The following is a 15,563-nucleotide window of genomic DNA, read 5'->3' as shown; positions in this document are numbered from 1 at the left end:
GAACACCCACTTGGTGAATACTGTCAAAAGATACGACACGTAACAAAGCGGTGAGAACTTAATACACCCATAATTAGGCCTTCCTTGAAAACCCCTAATGTAGCTTCCCGACGCCGCATGCACGCTGTTAGAGGTCATTGTTATCTGGTCCACCAGGTATTAACTGGTGCAGAAAAAGCCAACTACAGCCATACAAGGATTGAGCACCAAAAGCAGAAGTCCCAAAAAACTTTGAGGGGAGACAAAAAGAGCTCCGCTTTGAAATGACCCCAAGAAGTAAACTTAATTACAGGATCTCCGCACAGTTGACATGTTCTTGGAGACACGTCGCAAATTTGTTGAATTTATTTCTGTTCTTAATGGGGTAAAATGTTCTCATCGATTATCAGACACTTCAGCACATTGCTCATTAGCGCAGAGCTACTGTGCTGGATTTACAAACTATTCTGTGCCAATTTCGCACGTCGCATAAGGGTACCAGCTCGGGGAAAAGCTGGTCTTTTTTGGCAAGATACGGAACCATGACTTTTAAACCAAACACTGCGAAGCGAGATAAGAACCTGAATAGAAACTGTAAAGAAACAGGCGATCAGTATCCGAGTCTAACATCCACTGCTTAGGACACCATCGTTTTGTACGTACGATAAGCTGTGTTTGCAGGTGTAGAGATACCGTCCTAAAGGCAACGCCAGGGAATAACATGTGACAATTGAAGCGGGACTTCATAGGTTGTGTCACCAATTTAGGATTCGAAATGCTGTTGTGACTGGTACTTTTAATGGCACGCGACAATTCGGCAAGGTTGATGTTCCACTGCAGCAAGGTTGATGCTCCGCAACTTAGGCGCAAGTGCGAATGTCTGTGAGCGAAACTGAAAGGTTAGCCTCTGTCACGCGTCTCACGCGGCGGAGAAATGAGGCTCAACTTGATTCATTTGATGACCACACAATATATTTACAGAACCAAAACCTCAAACGAACGCGAACATAACACACTCACAAGCATATCACACTATACAAAAAAAAAACAGGCACAACATCACACTACCGAAGATCTACTCCTAAAGTCACTATAACACATTAACTGCATCTGTCACATTCAAACAAATTCTACCGCCGGTACCACGGTGCGATGCAGATGACGTGGCCCTGTGGGTTGGTTGGCTTCCGCGTCGCCGAACGTCGCCGAACGTCGCGATGGCCCGTTCTGGTGCGTCGTGGTCCGGCGGACCGCGGTGCGATGACTCGGCTTCGCTGAGCAGCGCGGCTCATCAGGGGGCCAGCAGAGCGAAGCTGCTGGTAATCGGTGGTCTTGAGCTGCCCGCTGCCAGACGGTGCGGTGCCGCTGGTGCGTCGTGGGGCACTGCTCGACGGGTCGCCGGCGGTGCGATGCCGCCGGTCAGCAGGAGGCCAGCAGAGCGCAGCTGCTGGTAATCGGCGGTTCCGGGCAGCCCGTTGCCAAATGGTGCGATGCCGCTGGTGCGTTGTGTAGGCACGGCCCGAACTTCCCACCGTTCCTCCAAAGAACCCGTTCCACTCTGTCAACTCCAACCTTGTTCTCTTCCTCTTCACCTCGCATTAATCGTGTGCAGTTCCCATTCGCTGAACAAGCTACCTCCTCCTCTTCTTCGATTACCCTGTGTTTCTTCTCCATTGGTCACTTCAACATCCTTCTCACAATCCCGTATGCTGATTTTTCGTTTTCTTCATCTTTTCTGACAACATCTTCTTCTGGTGCCAATCCCCCTTCGGGTATGGGTTCTTACCACATGACATTACCCCCCAAAATTGCCCCCCAAGTTTTTTTGTTTAAAAAAAACTGCTACACACCACGCCTGTTCGTGGAAACAACGTCCGCAGTCCGTACGTCACCACAACCTCAGTCCTATTGAGCTACTACATCAGTCGTACTAAACTACTAATATTCATTACACACCAAGTTCACTGTTCACCAAAACTAACTTGAAATCCCACAGTAAATCACAACACGTACTACTAAAAGACAACTCTTCCTCATTCTCTTGCACTAATCCACTCACGCAAAGTACTCTAATATCACCAAAATCAAACACATCAACACATCTCAAGCTTGCAAACACAATTAATCTACACTACTCAACTACCTCCTTTCCGTGTACACTTCATACTCCTACAACACCTTGTCTGCACCATACCACAACATTTATGCTTTATCTTAGTACCCAACCTATTCGTCACCTTTATGAGTCCTCTTTCTGTCCAGGTCATCTACGTGTAATCCATCAGGTTAGGTGACACTTGCCTTCATCTTCACCTTCTTGCGCCTCATCCATTCAGCACCTTTCACTACACTGTCATCTAGGTTTGCACTACCAATCTGCGATCGTTTCACTGACTTATGACATGTGCCCTGTCTGCAGTCCTTCCCTAGTGCAAGCTTTCCCTCGATTGTGCATGACTCGCACGATCTCTCCGTTTTTGTCTTCTTTGCGCGCATGCGCTTTTGCTCTTCTCTGACCTTGGTATTTTGCCTACTCCCGGAGGACTCACTGCACGTCTTTTGGGCGACGCCACCTTGTATGAGGTACTGACTACGAAGCCAGCCGTTCGACTTACGGGCCTTTGCTGGTTGTCTGCGCGTCGTCTTCGTAGCGTGCGTTAACTCTGCAAACTTCCCAGTTACCCTATCACTTTTCGCGCAGCTCCGCTCATGCACTCGAACGTTTCTTAGACAAAAACTCCTTCTCTGCTTCACACGCTTGCGAAAACGTGGACATTTTTTCTCGCGTTCTTGAGTCTCGGCAACTCACAGGGTGCTGGCAATTGCCTTTCGGTTGTAACAAACCCCGGTCCTATGCCTAGCCTAAATTTCTCGAGCCGGGACTTTTTGTCAACTATAAGCTGCTCGGTCTGCGGGAGCTGCCCTTGTTGCTCCGTAATCCCTCCACCTGACTGTGCACTGTTGACCCCATTTACCATCTTAGAGGCTGAGCTGTCTGCTGAGCCGTCCAAAGAATTTGCACTGGCCTTTTTCGGGAGTAGTGTACACTCTATAGTCATAGGCATTTCTACCCTATCAGCAATAGAGCTTTCTGTCCGGATGCTATTTTTACCAGTGCACGGAGCGGCAGGTACCTCCGTCTGAATTATTAATCTTTCAGAGCCCGTAAAACCAACTGGCTCAACAAAGATACTAGGAGGCAACGCGCTGTCCTCGCAAGGTGATTTCTCAGTGCACTCATTTTCAGGCGCCTCGTCTGCGATTCTGCCACCCCCAGACATTTCACGGCCTTGCGTTTCCAACGCGCCTTTCTTCTCATAGCGGTGTGCAAGCCGCGTTCTGTCAACCGCACGTGCTTCTTCAGTGTCGGCAATCTGCTTACTTTCTTTCTCACGTGCATCATGGAGGTCGGCAACCCGCATGCCTTCAGGCTCACGTGGGGCACGTTCATGGTTCTTTATGCGTTCCCTTTCCTCGAGGCGCCGCGTTAACTCTGCCTTTTCTCGATCCAACTCTTCTAGCTCGGCAGACCGCCTCTCGGGCTCTTTGCGCCGCTCTTCATTTAACAATGCAAAAAACTGCTCTTTGTTTAAACCTGACGAACTAGCCAAGGTTAAAATCTTCTCGAGATCCATCTCTCTACCAGGTGAGACGTGTGATTGGGCCAACGATAAATCCTGGCAGGCTCGCCAAATGTTTGTCACGCGTCTCAAGCGGCGGAGAAATGAGGCTCAACTTCATTCATTTGATGACCACACAATATATTTACAGAACCAAAACCTCAAACGAACGCGAACATAACACATTCACAAGCATATCACACTATACAAAAAAAAACAGGCACAACCTCACACTACCAAAAATCTACTCCTAAAGTCACTATAACACATTAACTGCATCTGTCACATTCAAACAAATCCTACCGCCGGTACCACGGTGCGATACAGATGACGTGGCCCAGTGGGTTGGTTGGCTTCCGCGTCGCCGAACGTCGCCGAACGTCGCGATGGCCCGTTCTGGTGCGTCGTGGTCCGGCGGTCCGCGGTGCGATGACTCGGCTTCGCTGAGCAGCGCGGCTCAGCAGGGGGCCAGCAGAGTGAAGCTGCTGGTAATCGGTGGTCTTGAGCTGCCCGCTGCCAGACGGTGCGGTGCCGCTGGTGCGTCGTGGGGCACTGCTCGACGGGTCGCCGGCGGTGCGATGCCGCCGGTCAGCAGGAGGCCAGCAGAGCGCAGCTGCTGGTAATCGGTGATTCCGGGTAGCCCGCTGCCAAACGGTGCGATGCCGCTGGTGCGTTGTGTAGGCACGGCCCGAACTTCCCACCGTTCCTCCAAAGAACCCGTTCCACTCTGTCTACTCCAACCTTGTTCTCTTCCTCTTCACCTCGCATTATTCGTGTGCAGTTCCCATTCGCTGAACAAGCTACCTCCTCCTCCTCTTCGATTACCCTGTGTTTCTTCTCCATTGGTCACTTCAACATCCTTCTCACCATCCCGTATGCTGATTTTTTGTTTTCTTCATCTTTTCTGACAACATCTTCTTCTGGGGCCAATCCCCCTTCGGGTATGGGTTCTTACCACATGCCAGCCTCATTACAGGAATAATTAGATACTAAGGAGCTCCCGTGCATAAGGGAATACATGAGGTGCAAGGGACCTTTTCTGTCCATTTGACGTATTTTACAATGTTAGCATTCATATGTACTTTTGTTGCAGTTTGGCGATACTTACATCAGAAACACATATATTGTATGTGTAAAGACTACTGGTCTGCGTCGTATCAAAATTGGCCCTTATACCAAGTTTTAATGTACATCAACTGAGAGGGACCATACCAAAAATAAGTATGACGTCATTTATTTATACACATTTATTGAAGACACTGGTACTTATTTTGAGCAGATAAATCCATTCTGCAAACGCAAAAGGGATGGCAGACAAAAAATTTCGGTACTTCATTGTTGATAACATACTGACTTTTTTTCTGAACAAGGATATTGTGACCTCAAAGCGCAGTACAACGTATCATTTAGAAGCACTGGCACAATTCTTGAAATAGGATTCTGAAATGCTGCATCACCTTTCTATCCTGGTGCTATTGAAAGGTTTTCTCCTTAAGGCACTGTTTACCCTAGGAGTTTTACTTCAGCTTTTGGGGGATGACCTTATTAACGTGATCACCGTACACCTATCTGAAGAAAAAAAAACTATGAAGGTTTTACAATTTTCAAAATTCACAACCACAGAAGCAATTTGACCGGTACAATGAGACGTAGCGGAAATACGATATCTATGCAGTGGAACCTTTTGAGTTTTGATAAGGTACTAAGTGATGCTATGCCTAACAACTGGGGTACTTTCCAGTTAGTGTTAATGCATACGAGTCTTACACGTATTCAAAACATACCAGTGTAATGAAGGCATTCAAGACATAACAACCAGTACACTGTCTTTCCTTTTATATTTCACAACTTTTGAAGGATATAATGTGCTAAACAGATGATCCCAGACAGTCTGCACAAAGAAAAAAATCGCTGTCTCAGTTTAGGTATAGGGTGATAACAATTTCTATTACTTGTGTCTAGGGTGACAGAGAGATCTTATGAGTGCAGGAAACGCTCGTGCTAAAAAAGGCAGTGTCTCAATAGAAGCGCTGCTTTGCAAGAAAAAGTAAATATTAGCAGTGTGCCTTCTAGCCACTGACAGCACTTACACCACACCCCTGGGCTGGTTCTAATCCCAGTGGTGAGGATGTGCATTTATATATAAAAAGCAGCGCATTCGGCACAGCTGTTTTTTAGGCGAGCTGGTCGTAACACAAAAACGCGCAATTACGATGGTTATTAACAAAGGAGGCATATGCAGTTTGGCTTCACTGGGGGATCAAGGTGCATTTACTGGTGATATTGAGAAAGGCTCTCTGGGGTGCAAATACCCGCTAAATCTTTTTACTCCCTCCGAGGAGAGACAGCCATCTGGCTGAACTCCGTAAGGTAACCCGGCGGACAAAGGAGTTTTAACGGGAAACGTTCACAATTCCAGTGCCGCGGCAACGACAGTCCCTGAGAGCACAGTTTGGGGTGATGCGATAATTTACAGGCGATGTTTATTTCAGAACAGTGTAAGGGCCGACGAAATGATGAACGAAGATTTCACGGCGTCCGTAAAAGCGAACAGGAGTTCATAGTAACACTTCGTCCCTTGGGCGAAAGCGAACATCGAGGTAGGAAGCGTCATAGCGTTGTTTGGTGTCTTGTGCGGAGCTTGCTTTGGCAATTGAGCTTCTAGACGGCAGTGGTCCACACGGGCAATGAGCTGCTCTGACAGAGCGGTTGAAGCAGATGTGGGCCGCAGAAAGGAAAGTTGTGTCAAGCATTATCCATTGCTTGCTGGCAAATAACATCAAAAATTGGGATTAACAGGAGGCAAGTTAAACAGCACTCTTAAATGGAAACATAACAAACTCAGAATGGTGTCACGATTTCTATGGTCAGATCGAATATACATGGAGCGCATGCCAGGAATGGTTCGGTTGAAGCACCCCGTAATAGTGTTTATTTCGCGGGTGGTAAGTAGACTTAAATTCATGCACCATACATGTGGTTTGAAGGATGTCAACTACCCAGGCAGCACAGCATGTCCGATTCTTCACCGGCCAACCTACGGCTATTCTCCGGAATGCTCCGCCATCGGCAACGAATTGGACAGTGTTGAACAAAAGATAAACAGTTTTATATGGCCACCATCCTCTGCGCACGTTTTCGGCAGCCAATGTTCTTAAGTTGGTGAGCTTTTGCTCGTTACCTATCCACACGGTTTCCCCTTTGCAAAGATTCCTCAGACATTATCTGGCGGATGAAACACCGCCGATGAATGGCACTTGCTCCTTTAACGTTCAATCAAAAGACAGGAGGCAGGTTTTCCGCCGCGGAGTATTCGCTTGTTGCTTGAAAGTGGGTTTACAAAAGATGATCAGCTTGTGCTCGGCCACCAGGCGACAGCTTCGTTTCCTCTTGCCGGGGAACACATAATGAATGGCTGCTATCGGTTCTAGAGTACTCGTGTTTCGTCGGAAGCCGCTGTTGAAAAGTTGTTTTGGAAACGTACGTGATCCGGTCAACTTGTGAATCTGTACACCCCTGCTCATCAAAAGGTGAACGGCGGACGTCTGTCGCAGCTCTAGCACCACCCGTGCCCAATTTCCGGAATTCCGAAGGTCATGAGTGGGCACGCGCCCAGCCACCAAACTCTGTGCTGCATATGCATGTACACTCACGGACAAATGAAAGAGGACACAAAAATATTTACCGAACACGCTAAATCAAGGATAATGAATAGTGAAGACAAAATAATGGCTTGGTAGCAGTATATTTTTAACGGAACATTTTCAGTCTTTGCTACTGTAATAAAGTCGCACGATTATTTCACTTGCCTAAAAACACATCGCGCAATATATTTATTCTGCATTAAAATTTTATGTTCCAGTTTCATGTGCCCATTATACGGTTTATGCCATTGTTTAGACTTGAAACCAAAAATAATGTGATTTTAGGGCTGAAACAAGAAGTTGCGTAAAACAACTCGTGCTTTACGACCCTGTACAGACATCGACCTGATACCTATAGACGTTGACCTTATTGGTCTTTTAATCTTCGGAGGCAAATTAAGAACGCAAGTTTTGTAACGAACGGTGACGCCAAGGGGGTTAACCATCAATATTCCAGGCGCACAACGCGCACCACCTAGAGTAAAAAAGTCAACTCTTTTGGCATCATCTTGCACTCTTTTTTCCTCGGAACGTCAAAATCTCTGCACGAAGCACGTTTGAGAGCAAATTTTCTTGCTCTTACAAACCACGTAAAAGTAATTATTATGCGAAAATATGTGAAGTGTCTGGATTTTGCAGCATTCATCGCGATAGCAGTGAATACATGCATCTGGCTCATGCATCAGCAACCCTTTTCTTTAGACCTCAGTGTTGATGAAAAGAGCAAAAAGCGTAGTTTCTGTTAAACGCATTTCCGCCTTTCACAACGAAGTAGCAGTCAAGTAACGCGCTAACATTGGCCCTAGCAGCGGCGAAAGCTCAGGGCTTTCTGGACTGAGAAAGCCAATCCACCGTGTTGTTTTTTTTTTCTACTCGGCTTCATTAAAATATACTCATTCACGTGAGGAACATTTCGGAACATAATTAGGGCAAGACATGTCATCATCACTAAAGGGTAGCAAATAAACGACCTAATGAGGTTTAAAGGGTGTGCAATGCGCAAATATATTTACATATACTGGCAAGGTCCTTTACAAGAAACACGGGTTGCAGAAACCGACATATTACAATTTGGTATTGATTTCATAGTCGTTTCAACTACCGCATTGGCGGTATAATTTTTTAGTTACGTGAACACCCCGAAGATACGTAAGTGGTAGATGAAAAGTCTAGAGGCAGAGAAGGGAGGTAGTTAGCGAAATGTAAATGCAGTTTGTATATTATTTGAGGAGATATCTGAACGTAGTTTTCAGTATTGGAACATCTGAAATGCAGGAAGAATTATGTGCTGACGTTATTAACTTTTGGGGCCGAGTAACATCAGCGGCGTGAAAGAGACGGAGTGGTGTTGGGAAATGATAAAAGTTATCACGGCGCCCCCCCCCCCCCCCCACCCTCCTGATCCGCTTTCTTTCCGCTTTCTCTGACGGGATGGCCATGTGTTGGTGTGTTAAGTCTGCCTGCCGTGCACGTTTTATTTGTTTTACTCGCGCTTTGTGCCACCTGGGAGCACTGTATTATCTATATGATCCGCTTTATTATCGGTTTCAGTTATGTATGACCTGCACAAAATGTGCCGCTCGGCGGACGCTATAATGACATTGGATAGATGTACTTATGAGGACACCTACTATATTAAATATCCGAAATTCAAGGTCGAGATTAGGTCTTGAACGCATCAAGAAAACTGGCATTTTCCCTCCAAAGGCATGATAGCTGTCTAAGTATGAAGGCAACGATTCAAAAATTGAACCATGACGGCATCCTAAATTTTTGTTCTCTCATTGTTTTGCGTAGACACATGCTTGCTGCTCAAACCGAAGTGGTCCCAATCTTATCTTTGCAATCACGCAGACGTATCCAGGAAGAACGGTGCATAATTTGAGAGTATTTTATTATACCCCTGATTAAAAATAAACTTAAAAATCTTACCGGGCTGGCGCAACGCAGGCGATGATGCCTGCCGTAGTGGAGGGCTCCGAAATAATTTCTGTGACCTGGGGATCTTCAACGTGTGCCGAAATCTTGAACACACGGGCACTTCTGTTTTTCACCTCCATCAGAAGTACAGTTCTGTGACTAAGTCAGCAATGTAGCTTTCACGTTTCAGAACAGCTAGATCTTTATGTTTGATTTGTAATACTTTATTGACAGCATACCAACTTCGTTTATGCAAAACAAACTTTATCCAAAGGTAATTGTTTAAGGGATTGGCTTCGTTAGGGGGTCTATTATTTAATATTCCAAATTACTGAAACAAGTAAGCTATCATGCAAACAAACCGCGCCACAGCTAGCCACAGCTTCAGCAGCAATTGTCAACCGGCCCCTATAAAAGTGACCCCGCCTGGGTTTTCCGAAAGGTGCATGGCTTAGATCCACTTACTTTATCATGACCTACGGAAACGTGAGCAAGCCTTAACTTCGCTTTCGGTAACGACCACCTGCATGCACAAGACGAGCCGAGTATTACCTCTCTGTCAACCTTGTGTTCGGTAGGACATCGAACATGTACTGCGTGGTGAAACGCAGCTATAGCATGGGCTCACGGCACTCGACTGCGACTGCGACACGGGCTGCATAGGCCTTGCCTTTTCTCCGTGACCGCGCTTTCAGAAAGTTCTTTGAACGTTTGCACTGTGTGCGCGTTAGTGCGTTTTTCAGTTTTTGTGTTCCTAGAACTGATAGTGTTTCTCTGCGTTTTTCTGCGGTGGCGTATTCATTCCTTTTCGTCTTTCATTCCTATTTGGAATATTATTTCATTTCGTTTTCAGGTTGACTTCTCCGGACCATAAAGGTATTCCTCCCTCCTTCTTCTTCGCAGCAGTTACGAAGAAACGTTTGACAAAACTAGCAATGCTTGGTAATATTCCTTTGCGAGTACCGTAGAGAATCACAGAAAACGCTGTACCTTTTCCTAAAACGTTTAGTTTTATCAACCAAGTAATTGGAAAAGGGAAAGGCAAGTGACACTTTCGAAAAAGATTTCAATTGGTAAAATCACGCACCCCAAAGTCTCAGATCACACGTTCAAATCATCGATGCAACATTACAATCCGTATACGCGCTAGTTGCAAGATTCAGAAGTCTCGGGCAAGCCTGGGCCGAAGCAGGCCGAACGCCAAAATTTGTCCGAGCTTTACAGCATTGTCAGCACAGGTGAATTTTACTTTTCGGGTTAGGACCCAGACAACTGCACCAGACCGCGCACAATGCAGGACATGAGAGCCAGAGATAGCGGCTGGTAACTCAACTACGAGGTAAATAAATAAGATAGGTGATATTAGTATGCCGTCACCCCGATTGAAAGGCCTTTACTCGACATCATCATCCCCGTTCAACGTTTTTTCAGGGCGCTGCCATTCGCTAAAGATACAGCCTGTTGGGCTCATATTTTCGGGCCAAAACTGGCAGCCAAGCAGATCAGGCTCGGAGCAAGAAGGCCCCACTCAAAGAAGTTGCAATCAGGATTCCGTTTATACTGATATACTTGTGAGCACCACAAGCAATGATATTTTTGAATAAATGATTCTTGAGGATATACAAATTTGAAATGTTGTATAACCACTTGACGCGCAAATACAAAGGCGGAACTTTGCTCATGCGTTTGGGGCTGTGGTCGTTTCCAGTGCAACTTCCCCTGGCCCATAGGCGAGTTTTGATAGGGTGGTTGACGGCAAATGTGCGTTGTTCCTGTTTTAACTTATATTTTCTCTGCGAAATATCGTCATAACACATGTTTGCGCTTTGTTAATAAAGCCTGGTTGCTACTTTGGAAACACGTGGTGTTAAACTAAAATTGAAATCCTGCTAAAAACGATCGACGAACGGCGGCGTTTTCCTTTGCCCCGACAAAGAAAGTTAGGAATGTTCATTTTTGCTGGCCCTTTTCTTGCGAGGCTAAGGTTCGGTACAGAAACGTGTTACGGCTTGATTCCCCGCTTCCGCTTCAGTGTCACAGTGAGGTACGCAGAAGCGAAATTAAATTTACTGCTGCAGGCGCCGCTCGATATTCATAGCGCTGCTGACGCACAGGTGCTAGGCGCAGCAGAGGGGGCTAGGAAGGCTGAAATATTTGCCGGTGCTCTTGATAACACCGTGAGGAACGGAGGTGTTTTGTACCGTATGTCGGTTTTAATCGCACGAGCTCTATATGTATGCGGCTGGGCGGCTACACCGCACTTCTGTCTTACTTCGATAGCTGTGGAACCTTAGACAAAATACCATATGCGACTGCTCAACTTTTCGGAGATAAAATTTCCCTTGAGAAAAAGTTGCCACAATCCACCCTGTGATTGTGGTTGGAAAGCAAAGCTGTGAACGGCACCCACAACGATTACCCATGGGACGCCCCGGAAATTCAATTACGTCACTCTAGAAATAGTGACACCAGAGAGAAGTGAAATGTACCTAACCACACCCTTTATGACATCAAAGAGGTATTCTTGGTAAGGTTAATTCAATGATGATGCATGAACGGTGGTTGGTGGAGTTGTATTCGTGTAGCCTATAAGTGGAAACTTTTTTTTATAATATTAAAATGAAGCTTAAACCCGGTGTTAGACTATTTCCCTTCTCCATCTCTGCCACCATGGATGGAGGCGACGAGATCGGCCGCAGAGACGGAGAAGGAGGACGAAAAGAAGGAAGAGTAGTAGAAGGAGAAGGAGGGCCACGAGGAGCAGGAGACGGAAGAGGAAGTACATCTATTAAGATTTCTGAGTGGCCCAGAGTGCGGCCCAGTGGAGTGGTTCTTTCTTCACTGGAGCCCATATGCAGTCCGCCCCACCTGTGCTCTGTCCACCAACTCAAGCTGGGTAGGCAGACAGGGGCTGGACAGCAGCATCTCCAATTTCTCTTGTTAGGGGATTGACGGAAAGAGAGGAGGGTGCCCAGGGCTACAGTCACACACTCGTATTTTGTGCGGATTCTTCCTACTTCTGAGCAATATTTAAATTCAGCGTCATAGCGATTCAGGTGAATTAAGTGAAGACGCGTCACGTGTGGGAAGGAGCCGGATTGTATGTGCCGTAGGGTAGTTTGTTTTGCTCTGGCAACGTCAGGTTAAGGCAAGGGTAGGGTCTGTCCCTGAAGTCGGTAATGCTGGGTTACGTCCCTGAACGAGACAAGCGGGTGAATGTCCTCGTGCATCTCCATAGCCCTAGGGGTAATAGCGGAGGCTTGTTGGCGGGCGTATTCGTTGCCCTCCATGGAAGCGTGAGCGGGTGTCCAGATGAGCATAATGAAACCATTTGGGGTGTGTGATTTTACCCCACACAGTTCACGTCGGTGCACCCAACCAAACTTGTAATTGCGGTAGGCTTGTTGGCAATGGGTTACAACCTTCGAACACCTTGTTGAGTGAGAGGCAACGCGATGGCTGCCTCTTCTGCTGCCATCATGTCTTGGGTCTTGAGTGAGGGACACGCAAGGAGGCTGGTTCTGGAAGTAGCCACGATGATGGGGTACTAATTCTGTCGATGTTGGGAGGCGTCAGTATAGATAACTGCATAAAACCCACAGAGGATGGTGTTGAGCGCTTGATCCCATGGTTGTCGGTGACCCTCATCGTGTGGGGGGTTCATATTTCTAAGCAAAGGAAGCATCTTTAGTGCTTGCCGCCAAGAGTGCGGGAGTACATCAAGCGGAGTGACATTCTGTGCTGTCTAGCCAACCTGGTGAAGGTTGCGGCGACCCACCGCAGTTCTGCTCATTCGGAGTGTCTGGTTAGAAAGATGGCCCTGTATCATCTCTTGCACCGTCTTATGGAGCCCCGTGCTCAGCAGCCTCTCTGTAGACGCACTCAAAGGAAGACCAATGGCCTACTCAATCGCCTTTCTTATTATTAAATAAAGAATCTTTATGTCCCCCTTGACAAGAAGAAGACCGGGGGTTGAAGTAAGTGATTCTCGAGAAGACAAAAGCTTGCAGTAATTGAAAGGTATCAGATTCCTTGAGGCCTCGCTTCTTTGTGGCAACTCGCCCGATCATGTGTATGATTTCATTGATGCTGTTTGAGGGCCCGCAACGACACGTTACACTTGGTGTTGGCCTGGAGATGTAGGCCCTGGATCTTGATGCTGGGGCTTAGAGGGGTGGCCTGGACATCAAAAAGCATTTGAATGCGTTCCTTGGTGTGCAGTTTGGCGTGAGGGCGAACGACAAGGAGCTGTGATTTTTTGCGTGAACACTGCAGGCCCCAGGCTTTACCACACTGGTGTACTAGAAGTGAGGTGTCATGCGTTGGTGCGAGCTTCTTTTAATGTTTGTAACTCCTAGCATACGCGCAAGGCGCGCACAGGGCCACTAGACATTTCGTAGACGGAGCGCACAGCGGCGCGTCAGGTCGCTTGACGCTATCACGTGGCATTCGTCTAGAATGCAGGGGGTATACCCGTAGATGTGCTTGGTGATTCCACCCCCTGACTTCCCTGTCTCCGCGTGGGCTCGTAGCTAAATGGGTAAGACAGCCGGCTCTCGCTTTGTTACTCTATTATTTCCAGGTTCGATTCTTGGTGGTGCCAGTGAGTTTATTTTTTTGTTTGCGGACGTTTTCTGATGACACCAACGGTCTAGAAAGAACCCTTAAGTGGTAAAGGTATAATGTTACTATATAAAGTAAAGGTATAATATAAAAAAGGAAACACGGCAATATTTCAAAAATATGAGCTTTTAAATAAAACCATCCTCCAATTTTTCTTTTTATCTGATTACTGGCTGAGAACATATCCTAATGCTTTCTCGTTTTCTGTCGCTTTGAAAAATGTTTTCGTTAATCAATTTGTAGTTCAGGCGGATCTCGGCTGTATATATTTCACATTGCTGTAAACGCTATATACTTTACATCACCGCTATTGATCCCTTCAATCCATTTATTTTAGCATTTAGCCTTGGTTTTAAGCACCATTTATCAGTTCAGTGGTTAGGTCACTTAACATAGCTGTGTTGAAAACAAAGCAACCACTGAGTGTGTGTGCTTACTTCTCCGAATGTGTAGAGTACTGTGAGCTCTTAATTTTGGCAGGTAACAATGCTTATGGTAAGGTAACTTTCTTTGCAACGTTTTCCTTTAAATGTAGCTGGAGCCAAGTAGTGGGAGTGGTGGGGAAAGATGAAAAGCAATACAGGTAGGCACTGCATTTATGTGATTCATATATGAACCCAGAAATAGGACTGGGCCTCTAAGCTAGCGTTTGGGAGCTGTAGAGCCTTTACAGCACAAATTTGGGCCCACAAAATTCGTAGGAGTTTATTCTTTTGTACCATAGGAATAATAGTAGTATGTAGCCGTTTCAGTGGTTGGATTCTCTCCATGTGTAAGACATTTTATTATATTGGATGTTGCCCTTTCAATGTGGTAGAAGTGAATTCTTGTTTTTTGATATTTTTATGCACCGAATGTAGTGCTTGTGCAAACCACGTTTGGGGGTTAACAGCCCTTCAACGTCTGCTTGAGGGTATGCAGCTGTTATGTCATAATGCTAGTATATTAGGAGGCACAACGTTTAGCAGGTGAGTAACACTGCCGCAATAAGTAATTGGAACCCTGGAGCTGTGGCCAAACTGCATCAGGGCTGTGAAGCTGCACCAGTTATAACTTGCAGGAGCATATCAGGCACGCATGCATATTGCAAGCGATAACCCCTTTACGCGCATCAACCCTTCCGTATTACCGTGGCTCTGAGCATTATGCATTGCATGTTGGATGCTTCGCCAGTGAGGTGATGGTACTCATAGCAGACACTTCTGTTAGCATGTGCAGCACGCTTGCAGTGCGTGTGGGTAAGTTATGCTGAACTACTTCTTGTGCATATAGGAAGGTGGAAAGGGTGCACTATCTTTTCGGTGAATACAGTCCTTACATTGTTTTTTCTTTGCAATCTATGCACTGAATTTAAAGAGGTTCCTTCTGAGTGGTCCCTTATTAAACCATTTTTCAGTGACTCAAGCAAAATAAAAGCAATGGGAGGTTATGCAGAGAATCCCCTCGGGATCGCAAAGTTATTTTTCAAGTTTAACTGGGATTTAGGCTCTCAAATAAATTTGTTATCTTGTGCTTTTTTGTTCAAGCACACCCAGCCCTTTCAAATGAGATCTTACGTATGCCACTGAGCTGCACTGTTTGAGGAGGCTGAAATGAGGTATCTTTATTCATTTCTATAAGTCAGCTGTATAGTGTGACTTCTCAAAACGCTGTTAAGGACAGCGCTTACAATATGGGCACAGGCGCAGTGGTTCTGGGATGAGCATATGAATAAATTAATTGTGACCAAATGTATTTTTCAAGAAGGAAATGAACCGTTATGCTTCCTTTGCAATAT

Source organism: Haemaphysalis longicornis, unplaced genomic scaffold (assembly GCF_048455015.1).
Source record: "Haemaphysalis longicornis isolate Haplotype H1 unplaced genomic scaffold, Haemaphysalis longicornis Haplotype H1 scaffold_13, whole genome shotgun sequence".
Lineage (NCBI taxonomy): Eukaryota > Metazoa > Arthropoda > Arachnida > Ixodida > Ixodidae > Haemaphysalis > Haemaphysalis longicornis.
This window is presented reverse-complemented; position numbering follows the sequence as displayed.